The sequence below is a fragment of the Aegilops tauschii genome, chromosome 5 (assembly GCF_002575655.3).
Source record: "Aegilops tauschii subsp. strangulata cultivar AL8/78 chromosome 5, Aet v6.0, whole genome shotgun sequence".
In the NCBI taxonomy this organism is placed as follows: domain Eukaryota; kingdom Viridiplantae; phylum Streptophyta; class Magnoliopsida; order Poales; family Poaceae; genus Aegilops; species Aegilops tauschii.
Window position 1 is genome coordinate 346178330 of NC_053039.3, and position 6718 is coordinate 346185047.

Here is a 6718-nt window from a genome sequence, read left to right on the forward strand (position 1 = left end):
TCTCTCTCTCTCGTGTTCTTGAGGTGATACGATCTTGATGTATCGCGAGCTTTGCTATTTTAGTTGGATCTTATGATGCTCCTCCCCCTCTACTCTCTTGTAATGGATTGAGTTTTCCCTTTGAAGTTATCTTATCGGATTGAGTCTTTAAGGATTTGAGAACACTTGATGTATGTCTTGCATGTGCGTATCTGTGGTGACAATGGGATATCACGTGATCCACTTGATGTATGTTTTGGTGATCAACTTGCGGGTTCCGCCCATGAACCTATGCATAGGGGTTGGCATACGTTTTCGTATTGACTCTCCGGTAGAAACTTTGGGGCACTCTTTGAAGTACTTTGTGTTGGTTGAATAGATGAATCTGAGATTGTGTGATGCATATCGTATGATCATACCCACGGATACTTGAGGTGACATTGGAGTATCTAGGTGACATTAGGGTTTTGGTTGATATGTGTCTTAAGGTGTTATTCTTGAATAGATTGATCCGAAAGAATAACTTTGAGGTGGTTTCGTACCCTACAATAATCTCTTCGTTTGTTCTCCGCTATTAGTGACTTTGGAGTGACTCTTTGTTGCATGTTGAGGGATAGTTATATGATCCAGTTATGTTATTATTGTTGAGAGAACTTGCACTAGTGAAAGTATGAACCCTAGGCCTTGTTTCAAAGCATTGCAATACCATTTACGCTCACTTTTATCATTAGTTACCTTGCTGTTTTTATATTTTCAGATTACAAAAACCTATATCTACCAACCATATTGCACTTGTATCACCATCTCTTCGCCGAACTAGTGCACCTATAAAATTTACCATTGTATTGGGTGTGTTGGGGACACAAGAGACTCTTTGTTATTTGGTTGCAGGGTTGCTTGAGAGAGACCATCTTCATCCTACGCCTCCCACGGATTGATAAACCTTAGGTCATCCACTTGAGGGAAATTTGCTACTGTCCTACAAACCTCTGCACTTGGAGGCCCAACAATTTCTACAAGAAGAAGGTTGTGTAGTAGACATCAAGTTCTTTTCTGGCGCCGTTGCCGGGGAGGCTAGGTAAGCGGCACTCACACCCCGTCAACTAAGCAGTTTCTGGCGCCGTTGCCGGGGAGGTGAGTGCTTGAAGGTATATATTTAGATCTTGCAATCTAATCTTTTTGTTTCTTGTTTTATCACTAGTTTAGTTTATAAAATAAATCTACAAAAAAATGGAATTGAGTTTGTCTCATACACTTCATCTTTTTAATATCTTTCGTGAGAATGATGGAAATGAAAATTGTGCCAAAGTGTTAGAAGAAGAATGCATTAAAATGTTTGGCACTAAATACTTGAGTGATGAGCATGATTGCAATGTTGTAAGTATGAATTCTTTGAATACCCATGATGCTAATGATATTGAAAGCCACAAGCTTGGGGAAGCTATGTTTGATGAAGATGATATTTTTTGTCCCCCAAGCTTTGATGAGCAAATTTACTATGATGAAAGCATGCCTCCTATCTATGATGATTATTGTGATGACACGTATGCTATAAAGAATAATGATAACCTTGAAACTTGTCATCTTGATCTTAATTTTCAATCACATGATAGCTATTTTGTTGAGTTTGCTCCCACTACTATTGATGAGAAGAATTTTGCTTATGTGGAGAGTAATAAAATTTCTATGCTTGTAGATCATGAAAAGAATGCTTTAGGTGCTGGTTATATTGTTGAATTCATTCATGATGCTTCTCGGAGTAAATGGCCACGGGTAGCCTAACCGACTACCCCTGGCTCTTCGGAAAATTTATCAGGCCTTTGGGCCTTCAAGCACTCCAAGCATTTGGGCCGCCTTCCCTGGCCGGCTACCACTAAAGCCGACTCCCGGAAGGCGACCCAGCCTCACCGAATCCTCCCTAGGGCGACTACGGGGTGCCCGACTCCAAGAGGCCGGCCAAGAAGGACGCCGACTCCTAGGAGCCGGCCAAGACCACAACCACTCCTACATAACGGCGACGTGACGGGGTGTGGCCACAGTGCGGCCCACGACCCCCGAAGCCCGAGGCGGGCATGGCTACAGGAGGCCGTACAGGATGGACGTCTCCCGTGCGGCTCGGCACTGTAGCCACGCTAGCCTCGACGTCATCCACGACCCACTCCTGTACGGCCCAAGGACTGCGGGCCCCTTCAGCCAGAGAGAGGCGTGAAGGCGGCCCGACTTTTCCTAGTCGGCCAAGAGTATAGCCGGCCTCCGGAAGCCGGCTAATCCCTTCCTCGAAGCAGGAGCCCCATTAAGGAGACAAGACGAGGTGAGGCTACAGTGATAGCCCCCGAGGCGGCCCACTGTAGCCACGCTCACCTCGACAAAGCCCTCATCATCAGAGGCGCGGCTACAGTAAGCAGCCGCCGACAAGACCCTAGGCGGTGGGACCGGCCTGTCGACCAAGTAGCCGGCAGCCGGCGGGACCCACCAGCCGGCGGGACCCAGCAGCCGGCGGAGAAGCCGGCGAGCGTAGACACTGACGGCTGGGACCAGTTCCCCAGTCGGATTACCATTGTACCCCCGGGGGGTAGGCCTATATAAACCCCCCGGAGCACCCATGCAAAGGGTTCGCTTCTAGGTTCGCACCCACGCATAGCACACACACCATAGATAGAGAGAAGCAAGAGCTAGCCTTGTTCTTCTTCTCCCTTGATCTCAACAGCTCTAGGAGCGATTGTAGCTACCCTTAATCGATCTAGTGATCATGCGGAGACCCCGCAGAGCAGGACTAGGGGTGTTATCTCCTCGGAGAGCCCTGAACCTGGGTAAGATTCGCCGGCGTGCATGTCTTCGCCTCATCCCGTTTCCGGGCACCGGCGACGTTTTATTGGCTCCCACAATGATAAGCCATCCCTTGGCATATGTCGCACCAACCACCCGACATTTGGCGCCCACCGTGGGGCCAGGTGCACCGTCGGCCGGAGACCTGTTCTGGACGGGAATCCTCTTCCTCCCCCGCGAGCGCAGCCAGCCTGCTGCGCCCGATGGCGTTTGCCTCGACGCGCTGCAAGGCGTCGACGACGCCTGCGCAGCGAGCCGCCTCGCCGATCTGCTCGGCGAGACTCGCATCTCCGACGGGCCTGTGTCCGACGCAGGCACCGACTACCCCGAGAGCCGCCTCGTCAGCCTCCTCGACCAACTTCGTCTCCAGCGAACCCGCTGCAGACATGGAGTCGGTCGGCTCCACCGACCCGATGCTCATCGACTCCGACACCGCGTCGCTCGACGCCTACCCCTCCGATGTGGTGGTCTTCGACGACCCCTCCCTCGAGCTGACAGCGGCAGCAGCGCTGTCACCGAAGTGCTGGTCATCAGCCACGTCTCCAACTCGGGCGAGAACGCCCGCGACGCTCAGCAAGCGGCGATGCACGACCTCTCCGTCCCCATCCCGGCCGACGCCGAGACCCTGGAGGCACGCCGCCTTGCCCTCATCACGGAGGGCAAGAAGATAGCCTCAATGAGACGCCTCACCGAGGCCCACCAGCGCGAAGTCGACCGCGCCGCCTTCGGCACGCCGCCGCCTAGCAGCCCGAGCCGAGCCGGCTTCGTCCAGAAGCACGGCGCAGCCGTTGCCAGCATGCTGGGCGCAGATCGCCCCGTCTACGCCACCCCGCTCGAGAATCTGCGAGCCGCTCAGGCGGCTGCAGAGGAGCTCAATGGGCTGGGAGCCGATGAGCTCCCCTACATGACGAGACGGATCCAGCAGCTGATCGACGCGGCTGCAGAACGGCACGAACCCGGCGCCCGAGCTGATAGCCATCCCCCGCGCCGGGAGCACGCCGCGACGTCCTGCTCGCCGACTGCGAGCGGCGCGCGCCAGAAGAAAGACAAGGAGCCGGCTGCCAGCCGCAGCCGGACTCGCATTACCATCGCGTGCGACGCGGATGGCCGCCCTCGAGCTGTAGAGCACCAGGGAAACCTGCCTCCTCCCCCGCCTCGAAGAGAAAGACGCCTCACTCCACCGCCCGTCACCCATCCGACTCTTGGCGACCGACTCGGCCTCCGAGAAGGAGTCGGCGAAAACGACGCCCGCCACAGGATCGACCGCCTTGCTCGATCCTTGGCGCTAGAAGAAGAAGACGATGTCGGCCCGCCATGCTTTGGCCCCCGCATCCGCGACGAGCCCTTTCCCAAAGGGTTCTCGCTCCCCAGAGACACGCCCAAGTACAACGGCTCGGTGAAGCCGGAAGATTGGCTCATCGACTACTCCACAGCCGTCAGCATCGCCAACGACAATCGGCGCGTTGCCGTAAAGTACGTCCCCCTGATGCTGCAGGGCACGACGCGCACATGGCTCAACAGCCTCAAGCCCTACAGCATCAACAGCTGGCTGGACTTCACCGAAGTTTTCATCCGCAACTTCACCAGCACCTACAAGCGGCCTCCCAAGCCACGCCAGCTCTCCCTCTACGTCCAGGGGCCCAACGAGTCGACCCGCGACTACCTCACGCGATGGGCCGAGCTCCGCAACTCCTGCGAGGGAGTGCACGAGGTCCAGGCCATCGAGTACTTCACTACCGGGTGCCGAGAGGGCACCCTCCTCAAGCACCGACTCCTCTGCGATGAGCCAGCTACCCTCGACGAGCTACTAGTCATCGCTGACAAGTACGCCACTGCCGACTCCTCCATGAAGACCGAGCTCCGAGTAGACGCCTCAGGGAAAGTAGTTACTCCGGCTCCCAAGACGCCGGCTGGCGACCCTAACCGGCGCCCCTACCAGAACGACCACCAGCGCAAGGGCCCCATGCCCACCTCCTCCAGTCGGCAGGTGGCCACAGTTGAAGACGAGCAGCCCGAAGAGCGGCCCGCTCCCAAGAAGAAGGGTGGCCGGCCGCCCTGGCAGCCGTCTTTCTCCTACGAACAAGCACTCGATGCTCCCTGCAAGTTCCACAGCGGTGCGAAGCCGTCCAACCACACAACACGGAAATGCCACTGGCTCACCCGCATCACCAAGGGCGAAGGGATGGTGCCGCCTCCGCCTCCTGGCCCGCCGCCTCCAGCTCCCCAACAGCCGGCGGCCCGGCCGGCAGTCGGCGCCATCCAAGACGAGTTCCCCGAAGCGCACGACGCCTACGTCGTCTTCACCAGTCAAGTCGACGACAAGCGCAGCCGACGCCGGCAGCACCAAGAAGTAAACACAGTCGCCTCTAGCACCGCCGAGTTCATGCACTGGTCGGAAAAGCCCATCAGCTGGAGCCAGGCCGACCACCCAGAGGTGATGCCTTCGCCTGGCTCCGATGCTATGGTCTTGGACGTCACCCTTGCGACGGAGAGGCGAGCTGCCAGATTTCCCCCCGTCCTGATAGACGGCGGAAGCAGTATCAACATACTGTACCGCGATACCATGGACAAGCTGAACATCAAGGCAAAGCAGCTCATGCCGAGCCGCACCGTCTTCCATGGTATCGTACCCGGCTTGTCTTGCTCTCCAATCGGCAAGATCAAAATGGATGTTCTCTTCGGAGACAAAGATCACTTTCGCCGGGAAGCAATATGGTTCGAGGTGGTGGATTTGGAGAGCCCCTATCATGCACTACTTGGCCGACCTGCTTTGGCCAAGTTCATGGCTGTGCCCCACTATGCCTACCTGAAGATGAAGATGCCGAGCTCGAAGGGGATCATCACGGTAGCCGGCGACTACGAGAAGTCCATCGAGTGTGCCATGGCCAGCAGCCGGCTGGCCGAGTCCCTCGTGGTGGCAGAAGAAAAGAAGATGTTGGAATGGGTTGTGGCCATGGCCGGCAAGCAGCCGGCCTTGTCCCCCAACCCCAAGGACTGTGATGCGCAGGGCTCCTTCCAGCCTGCAAAAGAGACGAAGAAGATACCACTAGACCCGGAGCACCCGGAGAGGTTCGCCGTGATTGGGGCGAACTTGGACAGTAAATAGGAAGGCGAGCTCGTCGACTTCCTCCGTGAGAATCGAGACATCTTTGCATGGTCCCCAAAGGACATGCCGGGTGTCCCGAAGGATTTCGCCGAGCACAAATTACATGTCCGAGCTGATGCGAAGCCGGTCAAGCAACCCCTCCGCCGACTATCAGAAGAGAAACGAAGAATCGTGGGAGAAGAGATAGCCCGGCTCCTTGCAGCCAGCTTCATCATGGAAGTGTTCTTTCCAGAATGGCTTGCCAATCCAGTTCTGGTTTTGAAGAAGAATAACAAGTGGCGCATGTGTATAGACTACACAAGTTTGGACAAGGCCTGCCCAAAGGATCCGTTTGCTTTGCCACGGATTGACCAAGTGATAGACTCCACAGCCGGATGCGAGCTGTTAAGTTTTTTGGATGCATACTCAGGGTATCATCAGATCAAGTTGGACCCGGCTGACCGCCTGAAGACTGCCTTCATCACACCCTTTGGAGCTTTCTGCTACCTGACAATGACATTCGGCTTGAGAAATGCCGGTGCCACTTTTCAGCGTTGCATGCAGAAATGTCTCTTGAAACAACTCGGCAGAAATGCCCACGTCTACGTAGACGACATTGTGGTGAAGACAGAGAAGCGCAGTACCTTGCTGGAAGACCTGAAGGAAACATTTTCCAACTTGCGCCGATTCCAGATCAAGCTCAACCCCGAGAAGTGCGTGTTCGGAGTGCCAGCCGGCCAGCTGCTAGGCTTCCTGGTCTCCGAACGCGGCATTGAGTGCAACCCTGTCAAGATCAAGGCCATCGAGAGGATGGAGATTCCCACCAAG